Source organism: Panulirus ornatus, chromosome 5 (assembly GCF_036320965.1).
Source record: "Panulirus ornatus isolate Po-2019 chromosome 5, ASM3632096v1, whole genome shotgun sequence".
Lineage (NCBI taxonomy): Eukaryota > Metazoa > Arthropoda > Malacostraca > Decapoda > Palinuridae > Panulirus > Panulirus ornatus.
The window spans coordinates 38782480-38808734 of NC_092228.1; the positions used below are offsets into that span (position 1 = coordinate 38782480).

At 42.5% G+C, this 26255-nt stretch overlaps 1 long non-coding RNA gene and 8 other non-coding genes across 9 annotated transcripts in view; 6 read left to right on the forward strand and 3 right to left on the reverse strand.

Moving 5' to 3' along the window:
* LOC139748673 (uncharacterized) overlaps positions 1 to 26255 on the forward strand; it is a 45993-nt gene continuing 19738 nt past the window's right edge. Inside the window, exons 1-2 of the long non-coding RNA XR_011712791.1 lie at positions 1 to 148; positions 1097 to 1325. This is a non-coding gene — a long non-coding RNA (uncharacterized lncRNA). The remainder of the gene's footprint in view (positions 149 to 1096; positions 1326 to 26255) is intronic.
* Positions 5620 to 5782, forward strand: LOC139748818 (U1 spliceosomal RNA). The gene has a single exon (XR_011712827.1). It is a non-coding gene; the product is annotated as a U1 spliceosomal RNA (small nuclear RNA).
* On the reverse strand, positions 6830 to 6947 carry LOC139748832 (U5 spliceosomal RNA). The gene has a single exon (XR_011712840.1). It is a non-coding gene; the product is annotated as a U5 spliceosomal RNA (small nuclear RNA).
* Positions 8937 to 9099, forward strand: LOC139748820 (U1 spliceosomal RNA). Its single transcript, XR_011712829.1, has one exon. It is a non-coding gene; the product is annotated as a U1 spliceosomal RNA (small nuclear RNA).
* Positions 15693 to 15855, reverse strand: LOC139748821 (U1 spliceosomal RNA). Its single transcript, XR_011712830.1, has one exon. It is a non-coding gene; the product is annotated as a U1 spliceosomal RNA (small nuclear RNA).
* Positions 18910 to 19072, forward strand: LOC139748819 (U1 spliceosomal RNA). The gene has a single exon (XR_011712828.1). It is a non-coding gene; the product is annotated as a U1 spliceosomal RNA (small nuclear RNA).
* LOC139748825 (U1 spliceosomal RNA) lies at positions 20227 to 20389 on the forward strand. The gene has a single exon (XR_011712833.1). It is a non-coding gene; the product is annotated as a U1 spliceosomal RNA (small nuclear RNA).
* LOC139748823 (U1 spliceosomal RNA) lies at positions 23684 to 23847 on the reverse strand. Its single transcript, XR_011712832.1, has one exon. It is a non-coding gene; the product is annotated as a U1 spliceosomal RNA (small nuclear RNA).
* Positions 25664 to 25826, forward strand: LOC139748817 (U1 spliceosomal RNA). Its single transcript, XR_011712826.1, has one exon. It is a non-coding gene; the product is annotated as a U1 spliceosomal RNA (small nuclear RNA).

Here is a 26255-nt window from a genome sequence, read left to right on the forward strand (position 1 = left end):
TCTTGTTGTCAACATGGAGGAGGAAGGACGTGTCTGCTCAACATACGTGCATTATGGTCTTCTGGTGGATTGTTACATCATTATTTTACGTTGCGTGTGACGCTGAACACATAGCGATATACCACAGCAAGAGGATAATTCTTTTAAAGTAAGTGATACGTAATATTTTTGATGAAATAACGAATGTTTGCCGAAACACGTTGTGTAGTGCTGTTGGGTCGTTTGCTGTGGACTTCCTCAAATATTGTGTGAATACGTTGGCATTCATCATATGTCCATCATGAGACACTTGCATTCATCACATTTACAACTTAATCTAATACGTTCTGTTAAAACTAGTAAAGATGAACAGTAGAGCAGCACTTCATGTGGTTTCACATTTAAGGGAAGGATCAGAAAATTGGCCATGCAAAAGCCTGTCTGATGTACGGCTTGTGGAATATAACCTTGTGTTGATGACATTTTGTTAATGTTGTAGACATTTTTATGAACTGACAACAATACAAGGTTTTATACTGACGTGAGTATGTTTGCTGACCAACGTGGCTGGTTGGTGTACTGCACAATGATCGTTTAACCATATATGTCGTTGTAGATACATCGGTAGTTAACTGTGTTGTGTCATTTGATTGTAATTATTTACTGTATAACATTAATGAAACGATTAGTTTGTTGTGGCAGGAAAACGTGTTCACAAGAAACGAACCATTAATGATATAACAAGGCAGATGTATTTCTTCACCATGCTCTAACAATGAAGGACTCTATTTTGTTGATTTGTTTTGGATTTTAACAGCTTTTACTTTGGGTAAATGATAGATATATATGTACCTAGTTACTTGTTGCTGGATGGATGTTGCTAAGTATGTTAACAACCATCTTGCTAGGTACGACCGACTTACCCATTCAGCGGAAGTTTAAACCTAAAATCAACGTAGAGGATGTATATTCTTGATAGTCGTATAAACATTAGGTAGCATTTGGTTGTAAGTTATCGTCATGTTAGTAATATTGTTAATTCCATGTGTAGATTTGCACGACCTATGATCCCCAGGTCACTTCGGCGTGTGGATTCAAATGACATGTATCTTTCCAGGTCACTCGATGTGTGGGCTCAGATGACGTAGTTCCCCAGGTCACCCGACATACGGGTTCAGATGACGTCGTTCCCCAGGTCACCCTACATACGGGTTCAGATGACGTCGTTCCCCAGGTCACCCAACATACAGGTTCAGATGACGTCGTTCCCCAGGTCACCCAACATACAGGTTCAGATGATGCTTCAGTTTCCACGACGTAGCGATACTAGGACGTGGCGCTTCCAGGTCAGTCGATGTATTGATTCAGAAATCTTGACCTTGCCGACACGTTAGTAATATAGTTTTGTTTCATGTTTGGTTTTAATCTGAATATGTGGCTCTGGAGGTTTTAATCAAAATGTTAAGATTCCTCCTCAAGCTGACAGTCTGACATGTAGAGGAACTTCACCTCACACACTCGCTCTTATGTTTTCCTCACGCTAATCTGGCCTTGCCTGTTGGCCTAGCTTTTCCCACATTACCCCAGCCTTTCCTAGCTTTCCCAACACTACCTCAGCCATCTCCACCTACCCAAGATATTTCTGCACTCTACTTTGAATCTCTCGTTTGTTAATTTCATGTTTTAAAGATGTCAAAGTCTGTCCAGTTTTGTGACATTGTTGAATGGTAATACCTTTATAGATATCTTTGTCAAATGCTAGGTTATGTACAGTTATCTTAACATGATGGAATAGGCTAGGAGATCTGGTGGTTTGAATGTATGTGTAAACATTAGGCTGACCTGAGTGTGTGGTGAGGGTTAGGGACTATGGTCACCCCGACCACACCACCTCACTCACCCATCCATCCACACATCACCCATTGAGGATAATTTTGTGCAGTTGATTAGTTAGTAGTGAATAAAACATGATATTGTATGAATAATGAAAGTGGTAATGTGACAACAAAAATGTATCGAGTTTGGAAAAGTGAATTAGTGGAGTCAGTAACCAAGGAGACTGAAATGATTTCCTTGGTAATACAGGTGTGGCATCTTACACATTACGTAGAACACAGACGACGTGAGGATCAGTGTGCATCAGAGACCAGACAGTTGGTGTGTACCAGGCTAGGTTATCGCTAGCATCTACCACAATCCCAGGCTACGGTGGAGGCTGAGCACCAGCGTCAACCTACAGAGAATCCCAGCAGTGTGTGTGTGTGTGTGTGTGTAGGGAAACTGAGCTGTACCAAGGACATGAGGTGGGCGCATCGCTGCATCTGTGTAGTGCAGGTACAGGGCCACCTGGCTGGAAGGTTGAGGCTCTTCACTAAGCAAGGTTTCCCACCAGCTGGGACGCCCTTGCTCCCAGGTGTCTGTACAGCTAAGATGATCATGTAAGGTGGACATGTGTGACCAGCTGGGACGCCCTTGCTCCCAGGTGTCTGTACAGCTAAGATGATCATGTAAGGTGGACATGTGTGACCAGATGCGGCTGCCTTCAGTTGACCAACACAGACTAAGCTGAGCCGCTAGTCAGTATTATGCTTAGGGGCAAGAATTACAGTTTGTTGATTGTTTTGAAGTGTTTACGTTCATGAACTACATTTCCCTTACACTTGTGAATTAGTGTTTTATTGTTATCTGTTAGAGTGTATGTCACATTGTATGTACAACTGGCATTAGATATTGAAGGTAAGAATGTTAGCGGCTTTACGAGAGGAGGAAAGTTAGCGGTCACGCTAGGCTGAGCAGTTCATTGGTTTTGGTTTGTCATTAATGTTTTCAGGATGACGAGAAAACATATGTTGGTTGTGAAGTTCATTTTTATCACCGAAAACGTTTTATAGTTTATGGAAGGTGGAAGGTCTAGTATTTGGTATACATAAGGTATACATGACCCACCACCATCCCAGGGGAACTGTTTCAATGATAGCAGAGATGGGTTAGCTGGCTGAAACGCTCGGTCCTGTATACATGTCAGTGGTTCGTATCCCAGTGTAACGAGTATTGGACTTGAGTTGATGTGGTAATGAATTGTGACCTGACCTGTACCTGTACTGTTTAGTTTGACCGTAACCTTCATTAGGTCCAGGTCAGTCCTCAACTTGGTGATTAACTGGTGAAAACAGGTGTTTTGATCAGACTACATAAGGGTTGACTTCGCTTATGTTGATTGAGAACATGTTATTGATGTAATAACATGGACGTAGAACACACCCAGTGAACACTGCCAGGGTGTGTTCTGTAGTCTTCCATAACATCGTTGCTATGGTAGTAGCTGTATAGAAAGTGAGGTTAATGTGAAACAACGAATATTGGAATGTCTCTTAACATTACTTTATATCAAGTGTTTGTTTTGTCATAAGTTAAGTTGTTCAGCATACAGACATTTAAAGAGTACGATTGTAGAAAATGTTTGAGATGGTGTCCCACGATTGTAAGACCCTTCACTTACAGTACAGATAGAAACACACACACACACACACACACACACACACACACACACACACAGTAGCTGTACTGAGACACGATAAAACGTTTTGAGAAACGTACAACTTCATAAACGTACACGGAGGGTGGATGACCAACCAAGTATGAGGGACGAGTGTAATGTTGGTGCCAGGCAGCAGCAGCAGACAGCCTCTCTGTCTGGGTTAGTTGGGTTGCAGTTGTTGGCTCAGTCTTGTCATAAAACATCGAAACCTCGTTAATTGTAAACAATTCATTAATAATATTGTTAGAAATTTGTATACAAACTCCTAACGTTGTGTTCATAACAGAAAATGTACTTATATGACCCAAATTATGGGACCAAGATGAGATTAGACTCTGAGTTGTCGTCCTCCATGAAAATCTTTAGTAAAAGTGAGATGTATTCGTTGTGAACCACAGACGTAATTAATGGTTTGCATGGTGATTCCCAGACGAGTGACACACGAAACATCTTGTGAAGTTACGAAGAGCTTCACGAAATACTACAATGTCGTTGTCTGTATCGCTCATTAACCGATGACGTATTGTTGGTCAAGTTCAACAAGAAATGTTAGATACTTTGCTTGTTGAAGACAAACTTTATATAATCCTCTTTTATTAAACGCTGAACATTTTGTTCTATTTTCTTAAGATCTTGAGGAGGGTACACCAAGCAGTATACATGTTTGAACCAGACTTGGTCTCCGCCACATTCATGTTGTAAGAAATGAATTAATTGTTAACGATTGAACTTGTATGTTTTGATATTTAAATCCTTAAGAACCAGATTGAAGGTTGTACTCCACTTGTATGTAAATTTTGTTACCACAATTAACAAGAAAATGGTTCTTCCACGAGTTTCAGCACTACACATGTGGGTTCACTCTCAAACTTTGTTATACAAATTTTTGTTTAGGATTATGTGAGGAAAATTATCGTTGGCACATTCAACATGGACGGAAGTGTTCTGAGTTAATAATGGTAACATCGAGGACCGCCACATCCCATGGCTACACATACCAACCTTACCTTGATGCATGACTTATGTCTTTCAGAAACATGTTGACCTTCAACCTTTACTTAAGAGAGACGAATCCCAGGCAGCGTTGCCAACATTAAGGTAGAGTTTGTTATACAAGTTACCCGTACCATGATGTGTGGCCGAACACACACAGTAAGACTGTTCGTACAAGTTTGGTAAATCGTATGAATTTCAAGAGTTTTGTAGCGATAAATGGAGACTTCAGATCTCTTCAACGTACAAGTTAGGTACTGTTTGATGTGAACAGATGAGACACAAGCAGAGAACTCTCATGAAAAGGAACGGAAGTAAAACTTTGAATAGAGAAAACGTTGTTAGGAGAGAGAGGGTGAAGTGAAGGGGGTGGGAGACTCGGTCAACTGTATTCTTACTCTATAATGGAAGAAGATAAGACTTTCCTTTTGTGAGTAATTCAATTTGATACAAGTATAGGTACATAACTGTATTTGTTTACAAGTTGTGTGGGTAAAGGTTGTATCTGGTATGTGTGTCGGATTCGGAGATGTATTGAGTTTGCTGTATTTTGTTCGTTTCAACATGTAAACTGATAATTAAACTTTACATTGTATGATGTCATAAGAAAACCACATCACACAAAGTTCGCGTGTGTGTGTGTGTGTGTGTGTGTGTGTGTGTGTGTGTGTGTCAAAGCATGACAGTGGCTGTTCGTCAATGCCAGGTTGTTGTAGGGTGTAATGACACAGGTGTAAGTGTTCAAAGTGCCAATACTGGCACAAGGCGAACCATCTGTATATGTAGCTGGATGTGTGTATGTTGTGTAGATTATAGCGAATTTCTTCATCACGAATAAATTCTCTCTCTCTCTCTCTCTCTCTCTCTCTCTCTCTCTCTCTCTCTTACGTTTGTGCTAAGAAATATAGCTTTTTCCTGATTATATGAAATTCAGTAAATGATTACTTTTAACATTATATAAGTTATGTATAAAGAAGTTATTGCTATTTTACGTAGTCAGGAAGTTTACAATTAACCAAGGTTTATTTTTTAGTTGTATAAGAACTACAATCCACTTTGTTGTGTCCTCAGTCAGGTCAGGTGTGGGAGTGAAGTTGTGAAGTTGTAGCATACTTACCTGGCACAGGGGATACCATGATCATGAAGGTGGTTCCCCCGGGGCGAGGCCCACCATTGCACCCCGGTGGCGTTGACCCCTGCGATTGACCCAAAAGTGGTCAACTCGAGTGCGTAATTTTTGTTAGCGAGGGACTGCGTTCGCGCCGTCCCTCTATATAATCAAGATCACAAGTTAAAATGGTTTTTGAGGACAGTATTATTGACAATTAATTAGTCTGACATTCACTTGATTGTGGTCATTTCACGTAATGTGGCTTCAGTGTGTTGAGAATGTAATTCACAAGTCCGCATTTCAATGTGAAAGGAATTCATCAGTGAGTCCCATTGACATATGTGTGGTTTCATACCTAACCATGAATTTTTTTTTGTAACTTTTAATATTTTTATTTGCTATATCAGTATTAACGAAAGCCAAGCGTATCTGGATAAGTATTTGATCATAGATGTATAATCGTATCTCAGTTATACCAAACTGTTAGGTTCAGTGCAAAGGTTGTGTGGAAACTTAGGAACTCCACAGTTGGTCAAGTTTACTTGCATTTTGTAAGTTCAGTTCCGCCGGTAACAGTGTGACGAATAGCAAAGTGTATCTAATGATTTAGCAAGTATAAGTTCTACTGATGCAGGCCATCATATATTTACCTCTGTGGTTAACATAGAAAAGAATCGATTGATATGTTTCAAGTAATGACTGTTATGTCCAGTGGTGCTCCCACGTATGCCACATCATTATCTCGTGCATGCCTCCTACTCTCCTGTATGTGTATATGTTGGTATACAACATGATGTGTAATCGTTACGTGGATGTTTGTGGTGTGTACTGCCACATCAGTAAAACTTTCGCGACACCTTCACACACAGCACAAAGTCGAATTGATAAATCGGTTTTGTTTTTAGATGAAGCAATTAATGATTACAGATTACTCCACACACACACACCTTCCTAGGACCCCAGTACACTAGCCACACCTGGGGCGCCCAGTAATGACACACCGAGCATATACATCCGTCATGTGCCAGTAATGGCACACCGAGCATATACATCCGTCATGTGCCAGTAATGGCACACCAGAGAACGGGCTGTTATCACTCCTTGTTAAGCTTTGTTTTGACGAATCTGTACACACATCTAACTATAGAAGTACACACACAAGCCAGGCTGGGTAGACGTACTGTATTCGACTTTTTCCGGAGTTGATACGGCCCAACTTAATGGGCCAAGATAAAAATTAGTTTAGACTCATTGAGTTGTTCCCCTCCACGGAAATCTTTAGTAAAAGGCGAAAGATTTATGCGTGATGAAGGGAAACCAGAGTTACTGTGTGTCTGTGGTGTTCGCTGGCAACCCTAGATGACTGAACACATGATGTCTGTAGTGTTGAGGTCAAGAAGGACATTACTAGATACTAATAATGTATTTACTTGTGTCATCACTTATCACTGTATTGCTCATAATAACCAGTGTTTAGAGTAGGTATTTTGATAGTTTTTGGTTGATTAAATTTGGGCAATGTTTTATGTAAGAATATTTGGTGTGTATATAAGATTTGCCAAGAGTGAGCGTGGCATGCGCTCATATTGTGACAACACGCTCTTGGTGGTCGAGTGTGTGTGTGCTCAGAGTGCCAGTTGCGGCACAGGGAGGCCGGTATATAATTCTCTGTCGTAGGTGGACGTGTGCTCTGTATGATGTGTGTCAGGAAAAAGTTTACGATCTGTCTTCTCAAAAGATAGAAGCAGTGTACATGTGCATACCACATACGACGTTTTCATTACTACCTTTTCACCAGTAGTTGAATCAGAATTTGTTGAGAATGTAACACCATTTTCCTTTGATAAAATCAGTTCAGTCTGTAGGAACACAAGCTACTGATGTTACCGAACTTCATACAAAAAATGTTCTTTAAACATTATTTTTACTATGTATATAACATGTTCCATCACAAAGTTGAACGTTAATGAACAAAGCTCTGTTATGCAAAACATAAACAAAATAAAGTGATCCTATGATTGTTAGATTAGACGTTTGAGACTGTTAGATGTTTGAATGGTTATTGTGTGTAGGTAATGATGGTAGTTGAGTAGTGTATCAACACTCGCCAGACTTGTTCGTGTGCTACACATGTATTATGGAAATCTGAGGTTTTGATTTTCCTTCGGCTCTACCAATGTGTATTGCTTTAGGTGTCTGCTTTAATATACAGTGTTTTACTTGTATAAGTCACAGACGATGACCACTGGTGCATGTATCAAGGTCGAATCTTTTTAGAGAAGTTACACACACACACACACACACACACACACACGTGTTCAGGTGTAGTGGTCGTGTGTATGATCGAAGTGCTATCTGAGGCACAGGGCGACCCATGTATAAGTGTAGTGTAGTGGAGTCATGTGTAGGTGGGTGGATGTGTGTCATGTGTGAATTGTGCAAAAGAAGCAAGACTCCTCCAGAATCCATCTCCACATACACCACAAAACCTACAACTTACACACTTTACTCTCACATTTCAGATCTTGCTTTCCTCTGTCCATCTTCTTGCCCTTCTATAACCGCCATATTGAAAAAGAAACATATCTATCGGTCATGAAGGTTTAGGTGTCATATCTATCGGTCATGAAGGTTTAGGTGTCATATCTATCGGTCATGAAGGTTTAGGTGTCAACCTACGTAGATAGGACACATGAGCAGCCACCACAGGGGACCAGACAGGTGGATGGTATGTACAGATAACGTTGATGGCAGAGATGGGGTTAACATGCAGGGATGGTGGCCACATGACGCCTCCTCCACCATGATGTCAGACTCCTCATGAGTCATGATTAATTCATTGTTTGATGTACGTTATAGATATGGCGCGTAGACGGTATCCGTGTGTGTGTGTGTGTGTGTGTGTGTGTGTGTGTGTGTGTGTGTCAAGACTAAACTTAGCACAGTTATATTTTAGCGATCTAGAACTAATATAAAAGTCAGTTCTATTTTGTCACGTCGTAAGAAGTTGTAAAAGCAAAACTGAAATCAGTTGTATCGGCTGATGGGTTACATACCAACAATCATTTATTCTGTGACAGATTTAAAATCTGCTTTACTTTACAGTAACTTGTTTTGTGAGTAAATATTTCTCCTTGATTTTATGAACTGTATTGTACGCTTATTTCTAGCTTTATATTAATGTAAAAGATAGTCATGTATCAGTGGTTCTTTCAAGCCTGTAATTTTCTCGTTTGTAAAAACTTGTATAAGAAATATCAGGAAGTTGTGTCCTCAGTCAGGTCAGGTGTGGGAGTGAAGTTGTGAAGTTGTAGCATACTTACCTGGCACAGGGGATACCATGATCATGAAGGTGGTTCCCCCGGGGCGAGGCCCACCATTGCACCCCGGTGGCGTTGACCCCTGCGATTGACCCAAAAGTGGTCAACTCGAGTGCGTAATTTTTGTTAGCGAGGGACTGCGTTCGCGCTGTCCTTCTATAAAGTTCAAATCTTATCAATTTCCTGTTAATGGATGGGAAAATTGAAAAGTCTAATGCTTCGTGTCTTTGGCATCGTCATTGTACTTTAGGAAAAATATACGAATCTCCTGGGAAGTTCGTGCAAGATGAAGAAGAGTCAGATAAAAGTCCCTTCTAAATTGCCAGTCGTCTCTACTGTCGTACCATTATACTTATCATTACAGTGACTTACACTGCTCACCCTCGCAGTGCCTTAGTTAAGACCAGCATCAGTGTAGATATATGTGATGTTTTCAGTCGTAAGATCCAGTGTTGAATGTGAGAATTATGTTTGCAGTTCCATCATTGTAGAGGTGCGGTTGTTATGTAGAGGTGCGGTTGTTATGTACAGGTGCGGTTGTTATGTACAGGTGCGGTTGTTATGTACAGGTGCGGTTGTTATGTACAGGTGCGGTTGTTATGTACAGGTGCGGTTGTTATGTAGAGGTGCGGTTGTTATGTACAGGTGCGGTTGTTATGTACAGGTGCGGTTGTTATGTAGAGGTGCGGTTATGTACAGGTGCGGTTGTTATGTACAGGTGCGGTGGTTATGTAGAGGTGCGGTTGTTATGTACAGGTGCGGTTATGTAGAGGTGCGGTTGTTATGTACAGGTGCGGTTGTTATGTACAGGTGCGGTTGTTATGTACAGGTGCGGTTGTTATGTACAGGTGCGGTTGTTATGTACAGGTGCGGTTGTTATGTACAGGTGCGGTTGTTATGTACAGGTGCGGTTGTTATGTACAGGTGCGGTTGTTATGTACAGGTGCGGTTGTTATGTACAGGTGCGGTTGTTATGTACAGGTGCGGTTGTTATGTACAGGTGCGGTTGTTATGTACAGGTGCGGTTGTTATGTACAGGTGCGGTTGTTATGTACAGGTGCGGTTGTTATGTACAGGTGCGGTTGTTATGTAGAGGTGCGGTTGTTATGTACAGGTGCGGTTGTTATGTACAGGTGCGGTTGTTATGTACAGGTGCGGTTGTTATGTACAGGTGCGGTTGTTATGTACAGGTGCGGTTGTTATGTACAGGTGCGGTTGTTATGTACAGGTGCGGTTGTTATGTACAGGTGCGGTTGTTATGTACAGGTGCGGTTGTTATGTACAGGTGCGGTTGTTATGTACAGGTGCGGTTGTTATGTAGAGGTGCGGTTGTTATGTACAGGTGCGGTTGTTATGTACAGGTGCGGTTGTTATGTACAGGTGCGGTTGTATGTACAGGTGGGTGTTATGTACAGGTGCGGTTGTTATGTACAGGTGCGGTTGTTATGTACAGGTGCGGTTGTTATGTACAGGTGCGGTTGTTATGTACAGGTGCGGTTGTTATGTACAGGTGCGGTTGTTATGTACAGGTGCGGTTGTATGTACAGGTGCGGTTGTTATGTAGAGGTGCGGTTGTTATGTACAGGTGCGGTTGTTATGTACAGGTGCGGTTGTTATGTACAGGTGCGGTTGTTATGTACAGGTGCGGTTGTTATGTACAGGTGCGGTTGTTATGTACAGGTGCGGTTGTTATGTACAGGTGCGGTTGTTATGTACAGGTGCGGTTGTTATGTACAGGTGCGGTTGTTATGTAGAGGTGCGGTTGTTATGTAGAGGTGCGGTTGTTATGTAGAGGTGCGGTTGTTATGTAGAGGTGCGGGTTGTTATGTACAGGTGCGGTAGTTATGTACAGGTGCGGTTGTTATGTAACAGGTGCGGTTGTTTGTACAGGTGCGGTTGTTATGTACAGGTTGCGGTTGTTATGTAAGGTGCGGTTGTTATGTAAGGTGCGGTTGTTATGTAGAGGTGCGTTGTTATGTACAGTGCGGTTGTTATGTAGAGGTGCGGTTGTTATGTAAGGTGCGGTTGTTATGTAACAGTGCGGTTGTTATGTTCAGGTGCGGTTGTTATGTAGAGATGCGGTTGTTATGTAAGGTGCGGTTGTTATGTAGAGATGCGGTTGTTATGTAACAGGTGCGGTTGTTTGTACAGGTGCGGTTGTTATGTAGAGATGCGGTTGTTATGTAGAGATGCGGTTGTTATGTAGAGATGCGGTTGTTATGTAGAGATGCGGTTGTTATGTAGAGATGCGGTTGTTATGTAGAGATGCGGTTGTTATGTACAGGAGCGGTTGTTATGTACAGGAGCGGTTGTTATGTACAGGAGCGGTTGTTATGTAAGGTGCGGTTGTTATGTTCAGGTGCGGTTGTTATGTAACAGGTGCGGTTGTTTGTACAGGTGCGGTTGTTATTACAGGTGCGGTTGTTATTACAGGTGCGGTTGTATATGTACAGGTGCGGTTGTTAAGTACAGGTGCGGTTGTTTGTACAGGTGCGGTTATGTACAGGTGCGGTTGTTAGTACAGGTGCGGTTGTTATTACAGGTGCGGTTGTATATGTACAGGTGCGGTTGTTATGTACAGGTTGCGGTTGTTATGTAAGGTGCGGTTGTTATGTACAGGTGCGGTTTATGTACAGGTGCGGTTATGTACAGGTGCGGTAGTTATGTACAGGTGCGGTTGTTATGTAGAGATGCGGTTGTTATGTAAGGTGCGGTTGTTATGTAACAGGTGCGGTTGTTATGTTCAGGTGCGGTTGTTATTACAGGTGCGGTTGTTATGTAACAGGTGCGGTTGTTATGTTACAGGTGCGGTTGTTATGTAAGGTGCGGTTGTTATGTACAGGTGCGGTTGTTATTACAGGTGCGGTTGTTTGTACAGGTGCGGTTGTTATGTAAGGTGCGGTTGTTATTACAGGTGCGGTTGTTAAGTACAGGTGCGGTTGGTATGTACAGGTGCGGTTTGTTATGTACAGGTGCGGTTGTTAGTACAGGTGCGGTTGTTATGTACAGGTGCGTTGTTATGTACAGGTGCGGTTGTATATGTACAGGTGCGGTTGTTAATGTACAGGTGCGGTTGTTATGTACAGGTGCGGTTGTTAGTACAGGTGCGGTTGTTATGTAGAGTGCGGTTGTTATGTTCAGGTGCGGTTGTTATTACAGGTGCGGTTGTTATGTAAGGTGCGGTTGTTATGTACAGGGCGGTTGTTATGTACAGGTGGCGGTTGTTATGTACAGTGCGGTTGTTATTACAGGTGCGGTTGTTAAGTACAGGTGCGGTTGTTATTACAGGTGCGGTTGTTAGTACAGGTGCGGTTGTTATGTTCAGGTGCGGTTGTTATGTAAGGTGCGGTTGTTATGTAACAGGTGCGGTTGTTAAGTACAGGTGCGGTTGTTATGTAAGGTGCGGTTGTTATGTTCAGGTGCGGTTGTTATGTTCAGGTGCGGTTGTTATGTAGAGTGCGGTTGTTATGTAGAGATGCGGTTGTTATGTAAGGTGCGGTTGTTATGTAACAGGTGCGGTTGTTAAGTACAGGTGCGGTTGTTATTACAGGTGCGGTTGTTATTACAGGTGCGGTTGTTATGTAAGGTGCGGTTGTTATGTAGAGATGCGGTTGTTATGTAAGGTGCGGTTGTTATGTAAGATGCGGTTGTTATGTACAGGAGCGGTTGTTATGTACAGTGCGGTTGTTATGTACAGTGCGGTTGTTATGTAGAGATGCGGTTGTTATGTACAGTGCGGTTGTTATGTACAGGGCGGTTGTTATGTAACAGGTGCGGTTGTTATGTAGAGGTGCGGTTGTTAAGTACAGGTGCGGTTGTTATGTAGAGTGCGGTTGTTATGTAACAGGTGCGGTTGTTAAGTACAGGTGCGGTTGTTATTACAGGTGCGGTTGTTATTACAGGTGCGGTTGTTAGTACAGGTGCGGTTGTTATGTTCAGGTGCGGTTGTTATGTAACAGTGCGGTTGTTATGTACAGGAGCGGTTGTTATGTACAGTGCGGTTGTTATTACAGGTGCGGTTGTTAAGTACAGGTGCGGTTGTTATGTAGAGATGCGGTTGTTATGTAAGGTGCGGTTGTTATGTAAGGTGCGGTTGTTATGTAAGGTGCGGTTGTTATGTTCAGGTGCGGTTGTTATGTACAGGTCGGTTGTTATGTACAGTGCGGTTGTTATGTTCAGGTGCGGTTGTTATGTAAGGTGCGGTTGTTATTACAGGTGCGGTTGTTAAGTACAGGTGCGGTTGTTAGTACAGGTGCGGTTGTTTGTACAGGTGCGGTTGTTAGTACAGGTGCGGTTGTTATTACAGGTGCGGTTGTTATGTAACAGGTGCGGTTGTTATGTTACAGGTGCGGTTGTTATGTAAGGTGCGGTTGTTATTACAGGTGCGGTTGTTATGTAACAGGTGCGGTTGTTATGTAGAGATGCGGTTGTTATGTAAGGTGCGGTTGTTTGTACAGGTGCGGTTATGTACAGGTGCGGTTGTTAAGTACAGGTGCGGTTGTTAAGTACAGGTGCGGTTGTTATGTAGAGATGCGGTTGTTATGTAGAGATGCGGTTGTTATGTACAGTGCGGTTGTTATGTAACAGGTGCGGTTGTTATGTACAGGTGCGGTTGTTATGTACAGGTGCGGTAGTTATGTACAGGTGCGGTTGTTATGTTCAGGTGCGGTTGTTATGTAACAGGTGCGGTTGTTATGTACAGGTGCGGTTGTATATGTACAGGTGCGGTTGTTATGTAAGGTGCGGTTGTTATGTAAGGTGCGGTTGTTATGTAGAGATGCGGTTGTTATGTAGAGTGCGGTTGTTATGTTACAGGTGCGGTTGTTATTACAGGTGCGGTTGTTATTACAGGTGCGGTTGTTTGTACAGGTGCGGTTGTATATGTACAGGTGCGGTTGTTATGTAGAGTGCGGTTGTTATGTACAGGTTGCGGTTGTTATGTAACAGGTGCGGTTGTTAAGTACAGGTGCGGTTGTTATGTAAGGTGCGGTTGTTATGTTCAGGTGCGGTTGTTATGTAAGGTGCGGTTGTTATGTAAGGTGCGGTTGTTATTACAGGTGCGGTTGTTATGTAAGGTGCGGTTGTTATGTAAGGTGCGGTTGTTATGTAACAGGTGCGGTTGTTAAGTACAGGTGCGGTTGTTATGTACACATAGGCCCTCGTCAACCTCATGTCAGGTTATACGTAGGGCGCTGGTGCGCTGGGTTTAAATGGTACCTTCTGTAAGTGTAACAATGATTTCGACGATAAGGTTTCATTCTACAGTATAGTAAAGTTTCTACGTTAATGTAAGACAAGTGACAGTAGAGACTTTGTTTTATTTGGTCGAGGTGATCGGTACTGTCAACACAACAATGCTACAGAAGAAAATAATCTTAAGATATGTTGTAAATGCACGTTCATACGACTGCATATAACTTTAAATGATTTGATATGTATTTAAGTTAATTTGCTCAGAAAATGAGAAAAGGAACTTTACCAAATTGTTCTTGTAGATAAACGATATATTTATGATAGCATAAGGCTTGGCGGTACCTCGTGCCCCGTGTACACTAGGTACAATACTCTGGGGAATACAGAGCATCAGATTGGGGAAGAGCAGCGTGGTTTCAGAAGTGGTAGAGGATGTGTGGATCAGGTGTTTGCTTTGAAGAATGTATGTGAGAAATACTTAGAAATGCAAATGGATTTGTATGTAGCATTTATGGATCTGTAGAAGGCATATGGTAGAGTTGATAGAGATGCTCTGTGCAAGGTATTAAGAATATATGGTGTGGGAAGCAAGTTGTTAAAAGCAGTGAAAAGTTTTTATCGAGGCTGTAAGGCATGTGTACGTGTAGGAAGAGAGGAAAGTGATTGGTTCTCAGTGAATGTAGGTTTGCGGCAGGGGTGTGTTTCTCCATGGTTGTTTAATTTGTTTATGGATGGGGTTGTTAGGGAGGTGAATGCAAGAGTTTTGGAAAGGGGGGCAAGTATGCAGTCTGTTGTGGATGAGAGAGCTTGGGAAGTGAGCCAGTTGTTGTTCGCTGATGATAGAGCGCTGGTGGCTGATTCATGTGAGAAACTGCAGAAGCTGGTGACTGAGTTTGGTAAAGTGTGTGAAAGAAGGAAGTTGAGAGTAAATGTGAATAAGAGCAAGGTTATTAGATAATGTAGGGTTGAGGGTCAAGTCGATTGGGAGGTAAATAATATATATATATTTATTACTACCGTAAGGCCTAGTGAAAAACCTCCAGGCTAACATGAGTTGCACCTTTATTTGTGGTGAAGCTTTTCTTCATTTTACACAAAACATCTGCTTAAGAGCCTGTTAGACAGTGGAGTTACACCGACGTTTGCCGCACTTACCTGACCTGTGACTGTCATGACACATCCGGGAACATGTACAGTTAACAAGAGTTCATGCCAATCCTGGCAGTGTCCAGTCTGTCGAGAATCTTTACATAACTATAACTTTGCAACACGAGACTCCACTTTGCTCATTATGGTCAGGTTAATCCTGTAATGACATCTCTCACAACATGATGGCTCGTTCAGTGTTGCATGAAGATTACTCTGCATTTGGTGACGCGCTATACAAGAATATTGAGCTCTGCAGTAATATAGGACTAGAAAGTATCAAGAAATTCATAAGTTCGTAAACTTTTTAATTTTGGGATGGAATAGTTTAGGACAGTTTACACTTGCAGAGATTTCTACAGTATTGATTCGATCTTTCTTAGTTTCTGACGTGATATGTATGTGTACATATAGGGGGACAGCGCGAACGCAGTCCCCCACTGTCAAAAATTACGCACTCGAGTTGACCACTTTTGGGTCAATCGCAGGGGTCAACGCCACCGGGGTGCAATGGTGGGCCTGGCCCCGGGGGAACCACCTTCATGATCATGGTATCCCCTGTGCCAGGTAAGTTTATTGATACACTTGAACCCCAGGTCAGGCTCTGCTACCCTCAGGACTATCAAAACATGGATGATTTTTTATACAAGTTTCAGAACGTTGTTAACCAAACTGAAATTGTAAGACTTCTCAGTACCATGAAATGATATTTATTTATTTCTTACTTACATTATTGTAAAGTATCTTGTGAATTAAGAGATTAGAATGTATGTAATAATCCTTTGGTGGAAGCTGTTGCCTAGTTCAACATGCAGTCTAATGTGTATACATTTTACATACAATTTGTCTGTCTGTGTTTGTATCTGTATGACGTATCATTCATTTACCAGTATGTCTGTCCATCTATGTGTATGATAAGTTCATACAGCTTATTTAGTATATTTTCATGCTGTAGACATTGTAAGGACTGATGTCAATCATGAATGAAATTTATTTGTAATGATATCTTACACGAGCCACATTTACTGTAGAGGCCACCACACTACAGCTACACACGGGTCATCCTGTACCATCACAGGCACCCAGGGCACACCTCCCCACCCACCCACCTGTGCCAGTAGTGGAATGCTAAGTACACACCCGCGACCTGTGCCAGTTGTGGGACACCTGAAACCGGATTGTCATTGCCAAGATCCTATATATGCCAAGTGGGCACAATCTTAGCTTTTCTTGACTCATTTGAATGAAGAAATTTATCATTTTCCACAACACGTACACCCACCTACGACCCCACTACACTGCTGGTACATATGGGTGACCCTGGGTCAGTAATGGCACCCCGAGCACACACACCTGACCTGTGCTAGTGATGACACACCCAGGAATCTGGCTGGTTTGGTCATAATAGCAGTTTCTGGCTTGTGAAGATGTCAAGATTCAAGACAATATGCCAAGGGATGTTTTAGATGACCCCATTCTCAAGTGTGCCATCATTCTCAAGTGTGCCATCATTCTCAAGTGTGCCATCATTCTCAAGTGTGCCATCATTCTCAAGTGTGCCATCATTCTCAAGTGTGCCATCATTCTCAAGTGTGCCATCATTCTCAAGTGTGCCATCATTCTCAAGTGTGCCATCTTTCTCAAGTGTGCCATCTTTCTCAAGTGTGCCATCATTCTCAAGTGTGCCATCATTCTCAAGTGTGCCATCATCGGTACGGCGGTCCATGTTTAAGTGTAGATTATTGGATATTGGACTCGTAGATGGATGTGTGTGTTATTATATGAAGAAGTGCTTCATTCCAAATAGGTTGTTTATTATAGTAACAAGGCCATTACACTGTGTGATCTAACCTTAGGCAAGAGGACATAGTTTTACAAAGTTCCCACTCAATAATTATGTTTGATATGATACTAGTGTGTGTGTGTGTGTGTGTGTACAGAGTCGCCTGCACTAGGCATGGCCTCGTCTCTACAAGAGAGGAATGCTTCCCGAAAACCAATTTATTTTTAAGTTATTTCACTGGCTAGTTACTTGTGCAGATCATGGAGGGAAAGTTAAACTGAAGTATTCATTTTTCTTGTAAGGACAGCAGAGTTATTGAATGCTCTTGAAATGTGGTTTCGGTCTTTACAGAAGCACACTAAACCATGAAGTGAAATGAGGAAATCTGTTCACTTAAAAGTAATTTTCAAGTGGTTTTTATTGATGTTGAAAAAACAGGCTCACAAACATCACAGGCTCGTGGTTTGTGATATGGTTTTTCAGATTTCAATTCAGAATTTATTGGATGGCAAGACTTTTACTGTCAGTTTTTTTTTTGACCACAATCGTTACATGAGGCACTTTTGTATTGAACAATGGAGTGCCACAAGGAAGTGTTCTAAGTCCAACTCTTTTAATGATAATGTTCAGTTAATTCTGTCAACGGCATCCATCCCTAGAATCGTTAGGTACTGTTTGGCGATAATCATATCGTGTGATGCTCGTCCACAGATGTAATATTGTCTTGAAGGTTCGCGCCATCCTTGAATCCTTGAACAGTGGTCCGTGCAGAGACGTTTTAAATTTTCATCGGCCAAATGAATTGTTAATTTTACCAAAAACGTTTGAGATCCAAACTCTGCATATAACTCTATATAACCATCTGATACCTTTCTAAAATCATCTAATTTTTGGGAGTATACTTCGATGAAAGACTTGCAAAGCACATTTTCATCACTTAGTGAACAAATATGTAAAAGTTATAAATTCTTAACCTGGAATGGTATGGTCGTTGTGTGACGGTACAAAATCTTTATTCTTGGTGTCTTAGTACGAGAGTAGATCAGAATTAGACTACGGCTCTTATGTACATGCTTCCGTGGGTGACTCCACCTTGGTGCTTGACAGAACAAATGTTTGTGAATGTGTCTTCCAGCAGAGTGGGAGGTTAAACATATGTGCATTCGTCCCGGTTTTGACGACAGCACTAACTTTCATATCTGATGGTGTTAGGACCAGAAGAACAAACATCCCAGGTGGTCAACATGTTAGCATGCGTCATTGGTTGAGAGCGAGGCAGAGTATAATGTTTGCAGAGTCTTTGCTAACCTTCCCGTTATGAGTCACTGTACCTCTGGTCATCCTACTTCACTTCTTATGTCTGAGTGTGGATATACGGAATACGGGACGTTCATCTTCTGTTGACGAACACGATGATAGTCAGGGAGACACTGAACACTCACACCAACACTAGTTTTTGATATTAATGTTACAGATGCAGGACCACAGGGAACGTAGGTATGATGTTACTTGTAGTTATGTTCATAAATCAGAGACATAAAGTTCTGTGGATAACTTTTGATATTTGACGAGGTTGATGCTATCACTTTAATACTGAGGAGGACGTATTGGATCATTGAGGCCATGTGCAGAAAATGATTGCGTTACATTACTGAATAATTTGTAATTTATTTGTTTGATCTTTTAATCTAGTCTTTGTACTTTAGGAAAAATGAAATTGTTTGAATTTTAAGGAAATATGAAAGAATGCCAGAGCAAAGTGTTCAGGTTCTCGCATAGATATGGCAAACTAGTTCAGTTTTCCTCAGTAAAGATTTGTTGGTGTCAGATGGCTTAGTAGTCAAGCATACTTACCTGGCACAGGGGATACCATGATCATGAAGGTGGTTCCCCCGGGGCGAGGCCCACCATTGCACCCCGGTGGCGTTGACCCCTGCGATTGACCCAAAAGTGGTCAACTCGAGTGCGTAATTTTTGTTAGCGAGGGACTGCGTTCGCGCCGTCCCTCTATATAATTTCATCTTGTCTTCCGAAAATATTATGAAATTATTACCAATCAGTATTAAACTGTTGCTGTCGATTATGATACATAAGGATTATTTTAGACAATTCTGAAATAGTAAAGTGTAGTCCAGCTTTAGCGTGTGTGTTTTCATGTGTATAAATATTTGTCAAGACAAAGCCTGGCTCGTGTCGTTGACTGCCTATTCTTAGTGTGTCATACATATGGAAGGGAAGTGTACTATACCAAGCCTTGTATTCTTCTATGCTATGTATGAATTACTTTGTCTCGACACACTAAGACCAGTGTTCGGAATTCAAAATTTAGTTTTCCTGTTGGCCCAGTGTGAAGTAGCTCCAGTTCACACCCACTTTCCCTCATGTAAACTGTACAAGTCGGATGTATTGCATACAGTGCCATGAGTGACACTGGGCGAACCTTCTACACGTTGTACAGTGAGCTTTTAGGTGGATGTCTGTTGTGTAAATTGTGATGAAGTACTTTATTCTTTCTAAACTGTGATCAGTTCGAGGATGTGTTGGTTATATGTGGGTAAAGTGAGTGATCATTTCGAGGACGTGTTGGTTATGTGTGGGTAAAGTGAGTGATCAGTTCGAGGATGTGTTGGTTATGTGTGGGTAAAGTGAGTGATCAGTTCGAGGATGTGTTGGTTATGTGTGGGTAAAGTGAGTGATCAGTTCGAGGATGTGTTGGTTATGTGTGGGTAAAGTGAGTGATCAGTTCGAGGATGTGTTGGTTATGTGTGGGTAAAAGTAATCTTGTGGGCTCTTCTTAATGACAGAAGGTCCTCATGTGTGCCATTATTGTGCCATGTGTAACTGTGGTGTTGTCTCATGTAAGATCTCATAAGATTGCTTCATACCAAATAAATTCGGTTCTTCAGGATAAACTAGTATAGTACTTGCTTGAAAATTGTTACTTGGAGAAAAGTAAACATTAGATTACTAAGTGGTTTGAAGTTTGCAAAATTGTCAATCGTTTTAATGAAATTACAGACTTTCAGAAAAACTGACTTCATGAAATTTGATTGAATGTCTTAGAATACGGCTTTATCATATTGGTGTTCTTACATAAAGATAACAGTGAGGTATATTGTTCTTCAGTATAAGTTGGCTGCTTGTAGATTGTAAAGTAGCATTCATACTTACCTGGCACAGGAGATACCATGATCATGAAGGTGGTTCCCCCGGGGCGAGGCCCACCATTGCACCCCGGTGGCGTTGACCCCTGCGATTGACCCAAAAGTGGTCAACTCGAGTGCGTAATTTTTGTTAGCGAGGGACTGCGTTCGCGCCGTCCCTCTATATAATTGCTTTTGTAAACTGACACATGTAAGAGAATGATTAGAGTCTTGTAATTTGTTGTAGACTTCGGTTATTGATCATACGTACCTTGTGTCTTTAAAGCCATTACTAGCACAGGGCGACCCATGTATAGCTTGTGCAGTTAGCTCTTAGGCGGATTGTGTTGTGTAAGATGTGATGAATTGCTTCATCTCAAGTGATTTAAGATCTTGCTACCATGACTTTATTACCTCACAGGAACTACACACAGATCAAACTATGAGAAAGCTCTTTATAATCAGATATTTCGTGACCCCTTCTTCAAGTTGTTAACAGGCTCACAAACTCCAAGCTTCTTCTCGTTGCAGTAGATGCACAAAACGCATTACTGGGATCCGACACGGTGACATGCTCCATGTTTCGCCACGCTGGAGTAACTGGACACGACACATTACTGTACGTAATTATTGCTTCGTGGACAACACGAAGACTTCCATCGAAATGAAAAGAAGCAGACATACGGGCCATTCTGAAGCTCAGAATGCCTGAGAAGCCAAGTCCTTAGCTCCCTCCGTAGCTCCAAAGCCAAGACTGAAGGATGGACCTCTCTCACAAAGCTCATGTGGAAAGCTTGCCCTCTACATCCTAGCATATTCGCATGCATCGAAAACAGAGGAACAGCAAACACCATCATCCACATACTCTTGGTAGTGGACAACAAGCCAGCCGATGTGGTACTCCTGGACCCGGAGGAAGCTTTCGATCTGCGTACTCCAATGGCTACACTGGCGACGCTGGTCGCAAAAAGGTGTCCGAGGTGAAGTGGTCCAGGACTTCCTGACACAGAGAGAAGCAATGGTGCGCTTTAAGGGGATCACATTGACCTAAATAGACCTGCAACATGGCGTCCTGCTAGGAGGTATCCTATGTTCGACACTGTACAACGTCCTGATGGAAAATTTAGTTCAGCTTCGTTTGAGGCCAAGTGGAACGCACCTCTGCTACACAGATGATGACCTTCAGTTCATAATAAGAGAAGCTCGCTGGATTGGCAGGTGCACTGTGCGCTCGACTCGAGAGGAAATCAGTGCACCTGATTTGACCTCGAGATCAGCCCAGCAAACTGGAGAGTCGATGGCTCTGCTGAGCCACACCAGACAGGAAACTCTCCCTGCACAACACACACACACACACACACACACACACACACACACACACACACACACACACACACCGGTAGCCTGGGTCGACAGTCAACACCTTGGAGTGTGGCTAGACCAGAAGCTGACTTTCAGACCACATCTCGGGTACCTCGGACACAACATCCTGAGGTCACTCATCAGTTGTGGGTGCCAACATTCACACCTGAAAATATATTACACTGCCGTCATCAAATCTCTCGGTCACTGCGCCGCTCGTCGCATTGAGGAACGAACAGCTGACCATGTTGGAGGTCATCCAAAGTGGCGCCCTCAGAACCATGATTGGTGGACATATTTGGACCAGGATCTGTAACCAAAAGATGGAGACCGAGTCGTCATCCATTGCATTACGAGTCAGACAGATGACAACCGGTTTCCTGACCAACAGTTGGTGACTGGACGTGCAGACGTCTGCAGAGAGACAATCAGTATCGCCCTCCACCATGACCTGAGGTGCGAGGTTCCGCTTGGTCACACGTGAAGGCCAACGTTATTCATCATATGCAGGCGACTTGATACACCAGGAACGTATAAGACGCTCACAGCAACGAGTGCACTGTTCCGCCATCAGCCACCTTTGCAGTCACACCACTGGGGGCCAGCAAGTCCAGTATCCAGCGGGGGGACCTGGAAGGACTGTCCCTGGAAGCCATATCGCTGTGATGCCACCTCAAACACCATTGTGCCTCACAGACGACTCGACCTCAGTGGACTTGACGGGAGGAGGATCCGGAGGGGCATTCCACACCCAGGGTCAGACTCTCCTGTACAGGCTAAGGAAGGGCTGCTCCGCTGTATATATCGCTGATAACGATATCCAAAGCTTTGCACGATATATTGAAGGAATACTCCAACCCTCTCGTAATACACAGTGACTCCAAGAGAGCAATACAAACGTTGTAGCAGTCACAAGACAGATGACATCACACTCGTATCCTTGATCCTTGCCACACTCCAGAGGTTTTACCCTCAGGATCGTCAGCTCATCCTCCATTGGATTCCCAGCCACGTAGGATTGAGGGAAATGAGATCCCGGTCAGGGCAGCTGAGGCAGCTATGTGTTTCGCCAACGTAAGCATACAGGTTCTGGTGAGCCAAAGGAAAACATGAACAACGCAAGAAAATGGCAAGGTTCCACAAGAAAAAATTATTTAACGCCTTGAACGAAATGTCCATTTCTGCCAGATGGTACCTGTTGGCCAGGCGCGATGAACCACGGAACACTGATAAGACCTTGTCGAAACTGACCCAAGTTCAGTCCTCCTCGATCAGGACGGATACAAATGTACAACAGTTGTCGACAGATTATCGGGGATGTATATACTGGCAGGAGCCGACGCCAAGCCACTGGAACACTACCTTCTTGACATGATCTGGGACTTGACAAGAGGAGCTCACACTACCAGTGACATCATCACTATAATCTGCAGGAGCCAGACCCAACATAGGTAACACCTGCTGCTCCTGGTCATCGTAACATATCCTCCATCCAGGAAGAAGCAATATTCCCGGTAAGTTCGTATCTCGGAAAATGTAGCCCCAAACTCCTGGGAGACGCACCACTCCGAACCTGACCACGTCCAAGAGTTGGGGACGATTAGTAAACGCTTACTGACCAGAGATCTGCTCTGTACCTTCCCAGTGATCATGTATAGAAATGAATACTAAAGTAAGAGTCGTCGGTAAGATGCGTCTTGAAGTGTTTGTTGATCATGAAGTGGAAAGAAGTGGTATTGCATTTAGCATGTTATAACGGGCAAAGGTAGTCTAGTGATATTTACATATTTATAGTCTCATTTATTCATACTTGTTATGCTTATATAAACCTTGCCATAAAGCATAGTTATTTATTTCGATCTTGATTATATTCGGTAGTTGAAAACAAGTTTTCATGTGTTGTGTACTGTACCCTAGACATGGTACACTAGTTTGAAGGAACGTACGAAGATCCGAATGTGACCACTTGTCCTATTAACCAGTACACAACACGCAGCTTCACCGAAATGCGGACATTCATTCCATAGACAGTAATACACCAGACTACATAACGTAGGTCATCAGAACCATTGATAGTCTTTGATGTGATGGGTTTATCTTGGATGATTGTATCATTAGGGGATAGCGCGAACGCAGTCCCCCGCTAACAAAAATTATGCACTCGAGTTAACCACTTTTGGGCTAATCGCAGGGGTCAAGCTTCACCGGAGTGCAATGGTGAGCCTCGCCCTGAGAGAACCGCCTTCGTGATCACGGTATCTCCTGTGCAAGGTAAGTTTATTTGCCAGAGAAAATCCGGGGTACACCGCGATCCACTGAGTACCACCACACTGGTTACTTATCTCTATACAAGTAATTGAACATTACAGTGGAAAATGAAGTTTCAGTTTACATTCATTGCTTAAAATAATCTCAAATATAATCCCTTATATTGGTTCTAAATTATATGAAGCCTGTAACATATTAAAATGTTTATAGGTTATTGTAGGAAGCAGTTGTTTTGTTCACAATCTAGAGGTGCACATGTGTATATATTTACCTATTTACGTAAGTGCATTTAAGAATATATTGTTTATTGTATTTATCCTTGTGAAGCTTATTCAGCAAAGTTTCTTTTAGCAGCATATTGAAGGAAAATGTAGTTTTGGATAACATTTCATATTACAAACTGTTTTATTGAAGATCACATTTGATTTTCCGATCACGCCAAAGTTATCGTGATATTCGAGTTGGAACCTTTGTATTGGCATCTGATTTTATTGGAATCAGATTAGGACGGTTTTCACAGCATGAATCTTTTAGGATTAATAGGTTCGCTTGGATTCATCAGTCATTCAGATGTTTGACACTTTTGTAAAAGTCGGTCCTGAATTTATTTCAGGCGCTTATGTCGTAAATGAATTACTTGTTTAGCTACACAAATTTCGTAGATATTCATTACCTTGGAGAGTCAGGAGAGAGAAATGCCTGTTTGAATTTATATATTGCGAAATATAAGGTTGTCTATTGGAATGAAAGGTATGAGAAATAGTCGTCATCTTCGTTCCATTATTTACCAAAATGACGGAATGTTATTGACCAAAGTTCCTGCTAGTGTTGTCCTTGGTGAAGCTTTGCATAACACACACTGTTCATTCTTTATCTAAAAGTTGTTCAACTCTTGTTCAGACATGATCTCTGTTCTCATCTTTATCGTAGATAATTGACAGTGAACATCAGTGTGTGTGTGTGTGTGTGTGTGTGTGTATGAAGGTTCGCGAGGACCTGACTTGGTGCGAGATCTTGTCATTGACAATCCGTTCTTGTGTGTGTCATTACTGGCACTGGTCGAGTGTGTGTCCTCGTGATGCCAGAACTGGCACAGAGCTGCCCATGTATTATGCACGTAGGTGGACGTGTGCATTATGTAAAATGTAACGAATTTCTTCATATTCTTGCTCCTGATTGGGGCGCGGAGTTGATGGTGCAGGGCCCCCATGGCAGGGGTGTTTACGTTGTATAGCATTAACACTAATGCACTGCCGTACATTTATAACAAACTTTCAATTGATATTACACATCGCACCCTCGTCACCGAAACTACAGCTAGTTTCATCTAGTTATAAAGTCACATATTACATGAGTCCCTCACATATTTTGAATCGAACTTGTGAAGAAATCCAGAGAAAATGTCATGTAATTATGGTATATCTTAAGTTGTGTTTGTGATATCATGTAACATATATTGTAACAGGTTTCGTGCTGGTAATGAAGAGAGGGAATAACAGTGACTAATTTTTTGATGGAGTCGTTTTGTACATAATACTGCAATGAAAATGATAAACAATATAGTTAAGGGGATAGATGTCCGGCTCTTGTTTACAATTTCCATCTTGTGTGGAAATGTTTGTGGTGTGCAATGTGTATTTTGATACTTACTTTTTCTTGTTCCTTTACGAAATTGTTTCGCAAAATCGTAAAGGATGATTAAGTACATTGGGAAGACATTACAGCAGTTATGCCTCAATAATTTGAAATTCTTCACATAAACGTAAGACCTTCGGTACTTTGTGCTCAGTGTAGTGCAGCCTGGCAATGGTATTGCAATGTTGCAGCATACTTACCTGGCACAGGGGATACCATGATCATGAAGGTGGTTCCCCCGGGGCGAGGCCCACCATTGCACCCCGGTGGCGTTGACCCCTGCGATTGACCCAAAAGTGGTCAACTCGAGTGCGTAATTTTTGGTAGCGGGGAACTGCGTTCGCGCTGTCCCCCTATAATAATTTTATGTCTGAGTTATGGAGTTATAAGATGATGCGGTATATTGTATTGGTGTTCTGCCTTGTAATCACGCTTGGTTGAGGTAAGGTCAGAAACAGACGAAGAAAGATCCCATTTGCTCATCCATCTGTCATCCAAAATAAGGGCGATGGATGGCCCTCTGCTTCACGAGGACAGACGGGATGCTGGGGCCAACTTGGAGGTGCTCAAGACCTACTACATCCAAGTGTTTCAAGCGGCGGCATCCATACTGGAGGCGGAGGATACACCACATCATCATGGGACCTTCCACCAGCCACCTTCGCAGTCACAACATTGGGAGACAAGAAGTCCAGCCTCCAGTAGGAAGACCTGAGAAGACTGGCGTTGAGAGCCATGGCTGAGACATCTGCTGAGGCTGTAGCATACTTCACAGACGGCTCAG